Source organism: Lynx canadensis, chromosome C1, assembly GCF_007474595.2.
Source record: "Lynx canadensis isolate LIC74 chromosome C1, mLynCan4.pri.v2, whole genome shotgun sequence".
Taxonomy (NCBI): Eukaryota; Metazoa; Chordata; class Mammalia; order Carnivora; family Felidae; genus Lynx; species Lynx canadensis.
This window is the reverse complement of record NC_044310.1, coordinates 167539620-167554256: the sequence shown is the minus strand read 5'-3', so window position 1 is coordinate 167554256 and position 14637 is coordinate 167539620.

The window sequence follows — 14637 nt, the reverse complement described above, 5'->3', positions numbered from 1 at the left end:
AAAGACCTTCCCAGAAACTCCTTTATTCAGAAAATATAACAATTATGAACTCTTCCTAACATTTATGCAAGGAAATACTCCTGCTGACTACGAAATTAATCAAATAACAAATGCAAGTAGCAGAATAACCAGCATGATATGAAGCCATGAAATAATAAAAGCCTTTCATTAAATTAAGAAGACAGGGATTTAACTGTCATAACTTTATTTAATAAGGTTTGGTCAGGCTCCCCCTCTAATTTTTGTAGGTTCTGGGACAACAGAACAAAAAGAGGCCATGTACCATATTACCAAATAATTAGAAGTTAAAAAAATCAAGCTATCAGGATACAAAATCCACATACAAAAATCTGTTGTATTTTTACACAGTAATAACAAAATCTCAAAAAGACAAATTAAGAAAATAATCCCATTTACAACTGCATCAAAAAGAATAAAATACCTAGGAATAAATTTAAGCGAGGAGGTAAAGACCCATGCACTGAAAACTATAAGACATTGATGAAATAAACTGAAGAAGACACAAATAAATGGAAAGATGTTTAATGTTCATGGATTTTAAAAATCAGTGTTATTAAAGTGTCCATACTACCCAAAGAAATCTACAGATGCATTGCAATCTCCATCAAATTCTAATGGCATGTTTCACAAAAATAGAACAAACAATCTTAAAATTTATGGAACTATAAAACACCCTCAATAGCCAAAGCATTCTTGAGAAAGAAGTACAAAACAGGAGGCATCATGCTCCCTGACTTCAAGCTATATTACAAAGGCATAGTAATCAGAACAGTATGATGCTGGAATAAAAAGAGGCACAAAGATCAATGGAACACAATAGAGAATGCAGAAATAAACCCCCACATATATGATCAATTAATTCACAACAACAATAAAGGAGCCAAGAATATGTACCAAGGAAAGAGCAGTCTCTTCAATAATGGTGATGGAAAACTGCACAGCCACTGAAAAAGAAATGCAAAAGAATGACCCAAGCCTTAAAGACAACGAAACCTCATTAACACATGTAAAAAATATGGAGAGTTATATGAACAGAACTAGCAAACACACCACTAATGGTATAAACGAGGACTTGAAATAATGGAGAGATAATTCACGTTCTTAAATAGTCTACTGGATCATTGTATTTTCAACTTGGTTAAGCTAAAGTTCCCAGATGCCCCCTCTCTGTATGGTTCAAAGTTACAAGTGACCCAAAGGAATATTTGAATAGTATTTGAGAGGCAGAAGTTAAGCAGGAGCCATCGGTCTTTGAAACTGGTAACAGGTCTATGAAGTGACAGATACAGAGGTTTCAATGAGCTCCAGCTTGCCCCCCCCACCTCCGCTTTTGCTTCACGTCCAGCACTTTTTCCTGACTGTTAACTTGCTAACCAATACTGGTTCCGACCCATTACCAGACACCATCAAATTCTCTCCTCCCTGACTGTTACCCCTTCTATCACGAGGTGTAATTTATTTCTCCACTCTCTAACACTGGGCTAAATTTGTGATGACTTCACTAGCAGAATGCAGTGGAAAGTGATGTTCAGGGGCGCCTGGGTGGCTCAGTTGGTTAAGCAGCCGACTTCAACTCAGGTCATGATCTCACGGTCTGTGAGTTTGAGCCCCGCGTCGGGCTCTGTGCTGACATATCAGAGCCTGGAGCCTGCTTCTGATTCTGTGTCTCCCTCTCTCTGACCCTCCCCTGTTCATGCTCTGTCTCTCCTTGTCTCAAAAATAAATAAAACGTTAAAAAAATTTTTTTAATAAAAAAATAAAATAAAAAAGAAAGTGATGTTCACAGCCTTGACTCCAGGCTGTAAAACACCTGGGGCTACCATCTTTGCAGTTTTAGAAGCATGCTACCATGCTAGAAGGGAAGTCCAAGGTATCTAGCAAGAGAAAAAGGCCATGTGGACAAGACCTGAGACATCTAAACAACAGTAAGAACTGAGACTCCAAACATGTGAGAGTCCTTCTCGGACCTTCTAGACCAACTGCAGCAGCGCTCCTAGTTGAATATGAGGACATAGGCAACGTCAGCCTATACTGCATGGAGCAGAAAAGAACTGGCCAACTCAGCCTAGTCAGCCCACTGGATAGTGAGAAATAATTGTTCTTGTTTTAAACCACCAAGTTGTGTGGTGGCTTATTTCACAGCAATGGGTAATGATGTGGTTTGGAGTACTGGGGCTCAGAGCCAATGGCTAAGAAAGAATTCTGGAGAGGTCTTGGATGCCAAAAGGTGGTTTTTTAAAGCAAGGGGACAGGAGCCATGGGCAGAAAGAGCTGCACTGAGATTGTGAGGACTAACTGATTATATAAGACTTTCTATCCTCTGGAGGGGAGGGTGATGTTAGGGCTCTCAGAAAATTGAGTCTATAGGTTTCTGGAGATTGCCTTTTTTCTTGTAGATCATTAAGACAGTTGCAAACTCATGGAGGCTCATGTCCTGCATGACCGTGATGTCTACCAGTTGACCATTTGTTTCTTCCTTTCCCTTGTTCCTGGGCAGCCAGAAGTGCCTGAGGAATGTCACACATATCCCCACTGGAGGGGGAGAGGACTGTTAGCTTGTACATCAGGTAACTGAAATGGGGAAACTTATGCTGTAAATATGACAGCACCATTCTACCCCCCTGACTCCCTTTGGGTCTTAATGAAAGCATTCTAAAGGTCATATGTAAGAATATTCAGTGGTTTTTTTTTTTAAAAAACTAAAATAATGAGGGGATATTTGCCCTACCAAACTTTGAAACATTTTTAAACTTTAGCAATCAGAAAAAGAATAACAGTTATCATTTACTGTTTACTGTGTCTTAGCCATTTTTAAAATATTGCCATGATAAATAAATAATGCTATTATTCTTTATGTTTTCAGATGAAAATATGAAAGTAATTTTCTAAGCTTTTATGTTAATAATTGTAAGACACAGGGATGACTGGGTTGGCTCAGTTGGTTACGCAGCAGACTTCAGCTCAGGTCATGATCTCGCGGTCCGTGAGTTCGAGCCCTGCGTCAGGCTCTGTGCTGACAGCATGGAGCCTGGAGCCTACTTTGGATTTTCTGTCTCCCTCTCTCTTTGCTCCTCCCCTGCTTGTGCTCTATCTCTCTCTGTCTCTCAAAAATAAATAAATGTTAAAAAAATTTTAAAAAATTGTAAGACATCAATGCTTTAGCTAAACTAGAATAATAGGAAAGATACTCAATAAAACTGCAAATGTATTGAGTTAGGCCAGGTCGGCCAGTCAGAGTTCATTAAAATAAATTAAGTATGTAAGAACACTGGGCCTGTCCAGGCATTGTGCTAAATAATAATCATCAGAACTAAAGAGCCCTCAACCTTTTGAAAAGTCTCCTAAGGGATCTAAGATAACTATGATTCTCACCTAAGGCAAAAAGATCAGGAGAAAAGAATGAAAAGTCCGTGATTTTAGCCAGTCTGTCATCTTGCTCTGTATAACAGGGTGTACCAGGAAGAGAATCATCAGGGAAGGATAAAGTAAGGTCTCTGCTTAGCATATAAACTTTGCTGTGGGAGGAAAGCCCATCCCTGGAGGCAAAGAGCAGATTTCCTCCATTCATAACTTAAAACTGGAAAAACCCTTTGAGATCAAAGAGCAATTCATTCATTTTGCAGATGAAGGAGCTGATGCCCAGTGGGTAATGTGATTTGCTCGGAGTCATTCACTGGTGCCAGAAATGTTCCCCAGACCCCAACTCCCACTCCACTCCAGATTGATTCTTTCTCTGTATCCTTTCTGCACCAAACCCACTTAGAAACACCCATCTCCAGCCCCAACCACTTCACTTTATGAACAGACAGTAATTTAAACAAGGAAGACAGCAAAGGCAGTGGCCATCTTGTTCACTTTGAGTCTTAGCACCTAGCTCTATTCTTCTCCATGGAATAACACTCAAAGAGCACTGATGGAGCAAAGGAAGTGAAATGCGTATTAGCCAACAATTATCTTCAACTCTCCTCCATAAAGGCAAGCTATGTGTAAAAATAATTCTGTTGAATATGTCAATCATCTGTTAACATCCAAGTATTCATTTCTATCTATGTTAATCAACTGTAAGACAAAAATAATGTTATTCTTTGAAAGTAAAGATTTGTTTTTCTGGCATAATTATGATTTTGCTTTCATAATTAATATAGTCATTATAGAAGGAGTTGCTTATTTTCATTTATCACCAAGAGGGCAAGATGTTTACTTATAAATAATGATTAGAAAGCTCTGAGGTGGGCAGCCTGCACTTTGCCTGAAGTGTCATTTCATCTGCGGGAATATGACTCTCAGTTCATGAAGCCACATTAAAACCATATGTTTCTTTATTTAAAGACACCTGTTCACAAGAGGCAATGCCAGGATAAAATTAAAATTCAAAAGCGATCAGAATGTATTACAAGTGAAGGGATGCTTCAGGACAACAGGTTTTTACAATATCCTAAACAAAGAAAATTCTTCCTAAAGCCTTCAGAGTGGCTGAAATACATACCATGTCATAATATTTTCTTCTGTAAATAATTCTTAAACTAAATAGTTACCTGTATGCTTCTCATGTTTTCAGAAATTATCCTATCCTCAGCATCCCAGTATCATTACACTAGAAAGTCTTGGATATTCCCTAACCCTCCTCAGCATTCTTGGCAGAGGCCACGTATCAGTGTTTCTTCAGTGACACTTACACAATTTGGCTAGAAATTTTTTTGTTATTCAGGACTGTTCCATCAACTGCTGTCCACTAGATGTCTACAACATCCTCAGTCATAAAGACAACCAAAAACATCCTCACTTTTCTCAACTCAGTCCACCAGGCTACACCTGGATCCCCCTGTACCAGCACAACATAGCCCGCCCCTCTCTCAGTGTAGTTAAGTTGAGGCCATCATAGGCCTCACTTCATTTTCCCCTATTTCTCAGAGATTACTGTCCTTCACTGGATGTCTTGAAAACCACTGTTTCAGGTATTTTGTCCAGTTTTACTGTTTGTTTCAGGTAAATCAAAAGTCAGCAATCAGTTATTTTTTAAGCTTAATGTGGATGTGGATATAATTCTGACTTTTTTTTTTTTTTGCTAGATACAGGTTTTAATGGAGATAAGAAAGAAAGGAGACCTGAGACACCATGGGTTTCTGAAGGGGAGAGGACATTAGGGAGTGGAAACAAAGAGCAGGCGGGCATCAGACACTAATCTACTCTATCTCCCAGGTTTTTCTAGGAATGGCCCAGGAAAAAAAAAAAAGAGTTCAAAAACACTAGACTCTAGGGTTGTGTCAAGGTTTATATTTATGATTCAGCACTTACAACAATAAAAAAGCAATTCTTCACTCACGAAGACCACCTGTCCCAAGCTACACAAATAGGCAGCTTACAAAAAGACACCTTCTTTATGATTAGTGCTCTGCAAATGGTCCTTAGGTCTACACCTGCTGATGAGCAGCTCCTTGCAAGGTGTCCATACTCCAACGTGGAAATAAAGTTATCAGTTCCCACAACAGAAGAATCTATACACACCTGTGTTCTGCATATTGACCTCCACCATTTCCTCCCACCGTGTTCCTCAGTCTCCCTCAGGTCACAGAGCTTGTAATACTTATCCAACTGACCAAAAGCAATCCCTGACACAGCGCTGTCATTCTAACATACATGTTTTACATCCCATCCTCCTGAATAATGAAGCAGGCACGTGGAGGAGTTAGGGCAAACCCAGAAGTTTCTAAAGTAGATTCTTTTGGTGCAGTGAGAGAAGGGACACTTAATGAGGTTTTTAATTAGTTGAATACAATTTCCCAATACTAAGAAACATAGCACTATTTGCATATCCAGTGAAATTTTCTTTATAAGGGTAGTAGGACCCTGGCCTAAATTTATTGGCAGGCTAGATGTAAAACCATTAGTAAAATAACAATCACTGATCCATGCCAGTGAGGAGACATGAGTCTTCTCTAGTGCCTGCCCATGGATAAAACGAACCAGTCCTTATCTCTTTACTTGAATAAAAACAAGATTTCTGTCATCTGAATGTTAATCCATGCAATCTCACAGATGTTATTTGAATGAACGGAAACTGTCAGCATGGCTCCATTTAAACAGCATGTTGCTTGGACTTTTCTGCCTGACAGAGCAGGGCTGAAATGTGGCAGGTGTGGATATGCCAGATGACATACTGAATCAGGCCATGCTCAGGGGGATGAGTCTGATGATGCAAGCCATTAAGAGGAAGGAAAAATTACCAAATAATAAATACGTTCTTCTTAAAGCACAGTCTCAATCACTAACTTAGAAGAGAAAAAATCTGGTCATGCCTGACAACCGGGTTGATTCAGAGAGTTGGCTAGGAAACCGCATAATATAACAAGCTCTAATCTGCCCTTTGCATATGGAGAACAGCAGCGCTTAAGATATCATTTCTATACAAGGCAGCTTTATGTGTGGTCTTCTATGTAAAGGGTAAATGTCATTTACAATAACAATAACAATAGATGTATTGTTATTGCAATACCTTCTATATACTTCAGTCCATGTTCATGTTCAGAAATAAAATGTACAGACACCATGAACTCTACCTCACATTTTTAGCCATACTCAACTACAGTCCATGATATTCAGTCATAGGTTTCAGCTCTAAAATTCCTAAGGTAATTACAAACATGGCATGAAGTGCAAAAAAAGTCTCCTTGATGCTTACAAATTTAGTTCACTGCAAAAGGTTTGCCATTTAGCAAGCATAAGCCCTTAGCTCCAGTAGGCCCTCCAGTCAGCACATAGCATTCAAATCCCTACTGGGTTCACTCACACTGGAAGATTTGCCTCAAGTTCCTGCTTAGTACTGTAGTGCTATTAGGGTTGTCCTTGTTAGCGAGGATTGTGAACCTGGTTAACTTAACTGAAACTGCTATGGAGAGGGGGAAACCCTGCCCCTTCCATTCTCAGCTGTAGTCTGGAGTCTGGTTTGGAATAATGTGATGATCTGTAGAATTCATTCTGAGGCCTCCCCAGCTTCCCATGTGAGCACTGCCTAAATCCTTCTACTGCTATCTACCATCTTCCAAATTAGACCACCGATGAGACAAAGTCTAGTCAGGGCATCGGACTGCTAACTACCCAACTTGAAGGCAAATCTTAGAGCAAAGATTCTTCTCTCTTGATCCACAGAACTCCGGATGACTCATGAGTAAGTTTCAGACAATCCATGAACCCTCAACGTTAATTCTGTATATTGATAGTTTGGGGTATATGCAAATGAATTTTCATCAAACTTTCAAAGAATCCATAGACCAAAAGTAGTTTAAGATCCATCAACCAGCACAGAGACCTGTTTTTCCTGTCTAGGTTTCTTCTAGTCTTAGTTTCTTCTCCCTACTGATGAGCACCAATGAAATCCTAAAAAGTACAACAAATGAGCGAGATAGAATTGTAACAACTACAGAGCAGGTTTTATAGGTAAACTGTTATTCCAAAATGTCCCCTTTACTCCAATGTTTTCTTCACATTTCCTACTTGCAGTTAAGAAAAATCAGCAACTATTACTTAATGATACAGTGTTCTCAAACAGCTCCTTAATGGATGCTTAACTGATTTTCATCCAATTAAAATTATTTGCTTTCAAACTGCACAGGATACTAGTGAAAGGCATCAATTTCCAAGAATATCCTCTGCTACAAGCTTTCTTTTCCTTTGCTTTGCTGTTCCTACTCTATGGATTAAACTATGATCATAGTTTAAATGGGAAAAATATCCAAACTTAACTGTAGTTGACATGGAAGATTTTAAACACGTGCCAGTTAGCTTTATTTGAATGGCCATTCTCATGTTGACATTGTGATCTTCAGAAACTGAAGTTCTCCTGTCAAATCACAATTCATAACTTTTCTCATTTCTGGTTTCTTTTTCCTTCCAGTTTTTATTGCAATAAAATACACATAACATGATATTTACCATCTTAACCACTTTTCTGTTCTTACTGATTTTTATAGAATATCATTCACAGCTACAGCAAAAGGCACTCTATTGTTTTTATTAAATTTCATTTTCACCCCAACTACTAAATTTGTTAATTTATTTTTATCAGATAGTTTTCTTTAGTCTGTGTCTAGCACTTTCTCACCCCTCCCTGGAAATGAAGTTAAGAAAGCTCAGTGGTTGGTTGATTCTGTAGGAAAATTACCAAGAAAAAGAAAGATTCCTCTTCTTGGATGGACCTTCCTATACTCTTTTTGTTTTTCTTTCAGTTTTTAATTCTTTACGGCCAAATAGTTGCACTATGCACAAAAACTCCTGATAAAAGCTAACAGCAAAGAGAAAATAGATTACATTGCCAATTATAGTAAGAATGAGGTCAAGGTCTGAAATTGTTTACAGTAATACTTTTCTTTTTCATTATATCAAAAATTACAGTGAATGCATTAAGAAAAAAGGTATATATTTGAAATCCTACTAAATAAATGCTGCCTTTTCATTGACTAATACATGAATAATTAAATTTAAAACTACAGCTTTCAACAAATGAATTCTCACCTGAAAACCTGAACTATTTTTTCTGAACAAAAAATCACAAAGATCAGGGATATGTGGGTGTGGGTGTGTGTCAGAACTGGCTCTATTTGTGTTGCTATTGATTTTTCAAAATAACAATATATGTGTATATATACATATGTATGCATATGTACAGATATATATATATGTACATATATGTATATATATATACACATATGTACACATATGTGTATATATATACGTATACATATATATAGATATAGATATAAATATAGATATAGATATAGATATAGGTATAGATATATACACATTTCTGTAGGGAACTGCATTCAGCATTTCAGCATGGACACTGTCAGTACAGAGCAAAATGAAGGCTTGCGTATTAAAGAAGGTAAACAATGTTGGAGAATACAATGTATAAGGCTTACTTTACAAGTGAAATTAAAAAAATATTAAAAACAAAACATAAAAACACTTACAGAGCTTCAGAGAAGCCTGTTCTTCTTTCCCCTAAGGTCTAGCCATAAAAGGCCTCACCCTACCAAAGCCCTGGGAAGAAGTAAAAACACATCTCCCCATACTCCATTTTCACCTATGGGATTATAATCAGGATCATAAATGTCTTCAAGATTGGGCAGCCCAGATAAAAAACTGAAACTCTTGTATATTTACTAACAGGCAGTGTGGGGCCAGTGGTAAACTGAAGATCACAGCTTTCAAATTAAAGGAAGGAAGGAGAGAAGGAAGGAAGAAAGAAGGAAAGAAAGGAGGGAAGGAGGAAGGGAGGAAGGATGGACGGCAGGCAGACCATATTGGCCAAACAAAACACATCAACACAGTAAACTCAGCTGTGGTTCTGTCTGTTTGTTCCCTAACACCTCCTCACACTCCCAAATTCAAGTTTCTGCTGCAGTTCTCATGGCCTGGGGAGGGGCTCCAACAGAATATGGCTTGATGGGGTTCTTAGGAACTGGAGTCAAGGGCTCCTGAGAGCGAAAATAAATAAGGCCACCATCTTGGGCAGAATCCTGTCACCCCCTTCCTTATCTCCTAAAAGTCTTGACAATTAGCCAAGCTAATTCTACTTTTAGTATTATATCTTTTGCTTCTGCCTAGGGCTTTTCTCTGGCCAAGTGAGAAACATGGTAATCTCACAGAATTTACCCTTTTCTCTTGGTCTTAAAGCAAGCATAAAACTATTTTTGTGGGTTTTCTCACAGTTTTATTTTTAATAGTTAAAGATAAAATGGGATTTAAAGATAAAATGTGACTTACATAATGCATATGTATATCAAATCACCATGATGTACACTTTAAATACCGTTAAATTTTATGTCAGTGATAGTGCAATAAAGCTAGCAAATAATAAATGAATAAATAAAAACGTGGCTTAAAAGACTGCTACATACCTAGCTTATTTTCTTCATCTTTTTCTGCTTCAATGCTAGTACAAAATAAAGAGGACACAGGTGATCAGAGCAGGGTTATGTAGTAAAATATGCCTCGTGTTCAGAAGAATCCTAAAGCAGTTCATAAGAACATATGGGGCATAGTCTCTTGGTAGGAAACTGAAAGGGGAAAGGGATAGTTTTTGAGAAATGAAGGGAAATATTCTAAAATTCTGAGACCAGTCCTAGGGCTGAGAGAGAACAAGGGTAAGAATGGAAACAGTAGCTGCCTCAGTGGCTTATAGGCTTACTCTCCTCCTGCTTCTCTTCAACCTTCTCTCTCTTGCTGCCATAGAATCTACGTTGAAGATAGTGAGAGAATGAGCAATGGATGAGATGGCTTTGAGAAAAAAAAGAAAGACATGAGGTGAGAAGATCCTAAGCTGGATTAGATAGAAGGGAGGGAGTGGCCTAAACCCAGGGGATTCTGTCTGTGTAGCCATTCTAATGAATGGGAAGGAGATCCATTATTAGTCTAGACCAACATCCACTGTTGACCATACCATCCAGGCAAATCCTTCATAGTCCCTCACCTGTATTCAGGGTAGGCACTCCACAAACAAAATAGCAATGATGTGAACTAAGCATTTCCAAAGAAATGTCCAAGGTTATCCAATATTTGAGCAGTGGTTTCATTCTACTTCCTGTTTTAATAGCATAGTTTCAGTTGTCATACAATTTTAGACTCAAACAACTGAGGACAACATTTGAAATATTCATTTGGTTTCAAACACAGGGCTGTTTGTGTCTCAGTGAGTGAGTGAGTGTGTATGTGTGTGCGTGTTTATTTTGGCTGGTTTACATTGCTGAAGTCAAGCAGATAACTTTTCTGTATTCCTTTAGAAAACAATTTAATAAAGAACTTAACTGAAAGGCAAAAACTCTATTAACCAATGAACAAAGGAATCCAGAAAAAATGAAGAGAAAGAGCAGAAGTTGGCCTGTAGTATTCATTTTTGTAAAACTAGCCAAAACATACTAACTGGAACTTGTGACCTTCACTGTTTCAACAGGGAAAAAGGAAGTCAACATCTCAGATTGACAATTTTGTTGGAAGCCTCTCTCAAGCAATTTTTAACTTGGTACAAATGTTTTCTGCCAATTAAAATTGTGTAATATACTCATAGATTAAAATATTCTTGGCAAGTACATCTCCTTGGAAAAAAATAAAGAGTTGGGTTTTTTAAGTGCTTAATTTAAGAATGTCTTAAGTAGGTCTAACCACTAAATATTCACTTTAAAATATAATAAACATTTTTAATTACTATTTTGGGGCTGAAAATGAAGACCCAGAAATTTCTCCATTATCAAAACAAAACATAAAATAATCTCTAATGGTTTGCAACATAATTTTATAAGTCTGAGAATTTCTAAAAATTATTAAAGTCATTTCCTGTTGATCTACTATGAGTTGGTCTTTTGATCTGCTACAGGTCCAAGCATTGGAAACAAAATTAAAAAAAAAAATCACTACCCTTTAGGTAATAAAGTTTCATCATCAAGTGGCTATGTAAATAAAACAAAGGACAAAGGATACAAAAAATAGATCATTCACATAAAAGGAAATCCACATGGACAATAAACATATGGAAAAAAAGTTAATATATAGAGCACCTAGGTGGCTCAATCAGTTAAGTGTCCAACTCTTGATTTCAGCTCAGGGCATGATCTCAAGGTTTGTGTACTCAAACACCATATCTTCACTGACAGTACAGAGCCTGCTTGGTATTTTCTCTCTCTCTTTTTCAAAATAAATAAACTTTTTAAAAAAGATAACTTAAAATTCTTACGAGCATTAGGCTCTAGACTCAGGTCATTTAAAGTCAAATCTAGGTGACCACTTACTAGCTGTTTGGCTTTGGACAAGTCACTGATCTTTCTATACCTTTTCATCTGCAATGTAAATATCAGATATTCTAACTCACAGGGATACTATCAGGAATAAAGGAGACAATACACGTAAGGGATTATCAAATAACTGTCATGGTATATGCACTCAATAAATGTTGGTTATTATTACTATTATTAGAAAATAGACTCAACCTTATTAGTAATCAGGAAGCTGTAGATTAAAATAAGATTTAATTTTACCATTTTAGAGTAGCAAAATTTTATAAAGGAATTGATAGTACCCAGTGTTGCCAAGACAGTAAAGAAAGTGGTACACATATATACAATTAGTAGAAATATATATTGGTTCTGCCCCTCTTGATAGCAATTCAGGGTAAAGGAGGGAAGTGGGCTATGGGAGAGAAGAAGAGAGGCAAATATATATATATGCAGTGTTCCTAAGTACATCTTACTAAGGACATTTTTCATCATCATCATCATCATTTGTTACACCCTACTCCATGCAAGTCATTTATCAGAAGTTGTTCATTTACTGTATTTGACAAACCAAAATAAGATCAAAAGAAACTGAACACACACACACGCACACACACACAATCCTGTATTCATGTGAATGCTCTTTTCTAATCCAATGACACAACATTTTCTTTCAGTGAGCCCCTGTAAATCTTTAAATTGACTCTATATTTAATAAAACAACCATGTGGTATCTATAGACTCTTTATTGTAAATAGTCCTTGATATATAATACATAATCTATTTTTTTTTCTTTCTGCCTCTCTCTTCTTTTTCTATTGGGAAATGTTTTCAAGACTTCATTCTTCTAATCTGAATCAGACTAACTTCATACATTATGGTGGGGAAATTCCCTTGGCCACAACCTTTTATAAAAATAAATAAAACATAAAATAATAAACTATTAAGTAGTAGCCATGGCATGGTAGAAAGAAAACTAGTCTAGTCAAGAAGGCTGAGTTGTGCCATTCTGACACCTCAGGCAGGTTTCTTAACCTGGTTGAGACTCAATTTTCTAATCTGTAAAGCATAAGAATGTTATGATTTCCTAAAATCATAATGGGAAAAATATACCATCCCCAAACTGATTTTTGTTAATATTTGAAACAACTGTCTCCTCTCAGTCTCTATGGCAATAGAGATATGATCTTTCAGAGGCCTCCCTTGATTTCATCCAAGTTCAAGAAGAACAAGACCTTCTCTAGATCAGTGCTGAAATGGGATTCTCCAGTATTAACATTACCATCATTGTGGGGAAAGATTAGGAGGGAAGAGAGAGTTGAGAGAGGAGAGACGTAATGATTTTTAAAGGGCATCAAAGTTCATTCTCTTGATTTGATTCTCAAGGACAGGGAAAAACAAAAGGATTATAAATCAAACCAGAGCGATCAGTTCTGTCTTTACTATCCCTGGAAGAATAACATCAAGAGAGACCCAAGAAGGGAAAATGGGGTGAAAGAAGTCTGGGAAGGGAAGATGGAAGGAAGCTCAGGTCTAAACCTATCCTAGACCTTAACCTAGCATAAAAACAATCCTTCAGATCTTGGATATGATGAAACAAGAATGAAGTATGAGCAGGTGCAGTGGTTGAGAATTTCCTTTGTCTAATTCTTAATGCTCTAAGCAAAGTCCTAAGTGACTCAAAGGGCATTTGAGATTTTGAGATTGAGGATTTGGTTTTAACTTGCTAAATGAAGTTTCAAGTTTTAAGGTCACGCAAGATCTGGAATTGGCTCCCATCTTTCTTTCCTCCCTGCCTCTTCCTTCCAACACACACACACACACACACACACACACACACACACAATATTACATATCCATATATACTTCCTGTGATAATCTTTTAAGAATTTTTTTAAGTTCACTTATTTATTTTGAGAGACAGAGAGAGAGAAAATTGTAAGTGGTGAGGGGCAGAGAGAGAGAGAGAGAGAGAGAGAGAATCTCAAGCAGAGCCTCCACTTACTGTCAGTGCAGAGCCTAATGCAGGCCCAAACCCACAAACCTTGAGATCATAACCTGAGCTGAAGTTAGATGCTTAACATACTGAGCCACCCAGGTACCTCCCTGTGATAATCTTTAACTCTTTCAGTCTTAACGTAGATTAGGACTCTGGAGACAATGCCCAGAGGCCTGGTCTTTCATTCCATGGGGACTCTAGATATGGACAGCCTGTTATTTTTTAACAAGAAGGTTAATTTTTTTTTATGTTTTATTTGTGTTTGAGAGAAAGAGAGAGCAGTAGAGGGGCAGAGAGAGAGGAATACAGGATTTGAAGCAGAACCCAATGCAGGACTCAAACTCATGAACCGTGAGACCATGACCTGAGCTGAAGTCGGACACTTAACCGATTGAGCCACCCAGGTGCCCCTGGGACAATCTGTTCTAACAAGAGTTTGGAGCTTTGGGAACACAGCTTTTGTTATTTTTTTCACCCCCCAGATCAATAGCGCCTCTCTGGTAACTCTGAGTGTAGTCAGAGTCCCCAAAAGAACACTTCCTCTTAGAATTATTGCTTCATTTGGGGCATTAAAACTGTCTATCAAGATTGCTAAGTTTCTAAAGGTGTATGTTGTAAACCAGGAAGCCCTACAAACAACTCAAAATAAGCGTTCTATAGAATTGCTGCATTCCCAAAGATTTATTTTCAGTAACTCTGGGGAACAGTATAGGAAGTACATGGAGTACTCATTTGAATCATTAAAAGTGATAAATGTCCACCATTACTTGCTGTCATGGGTTGATGCAATCTGAGACAGTGTCCCAAAATAACAAATGGTGTTATTTAAAAATTAATTAGGTAATACATAACATT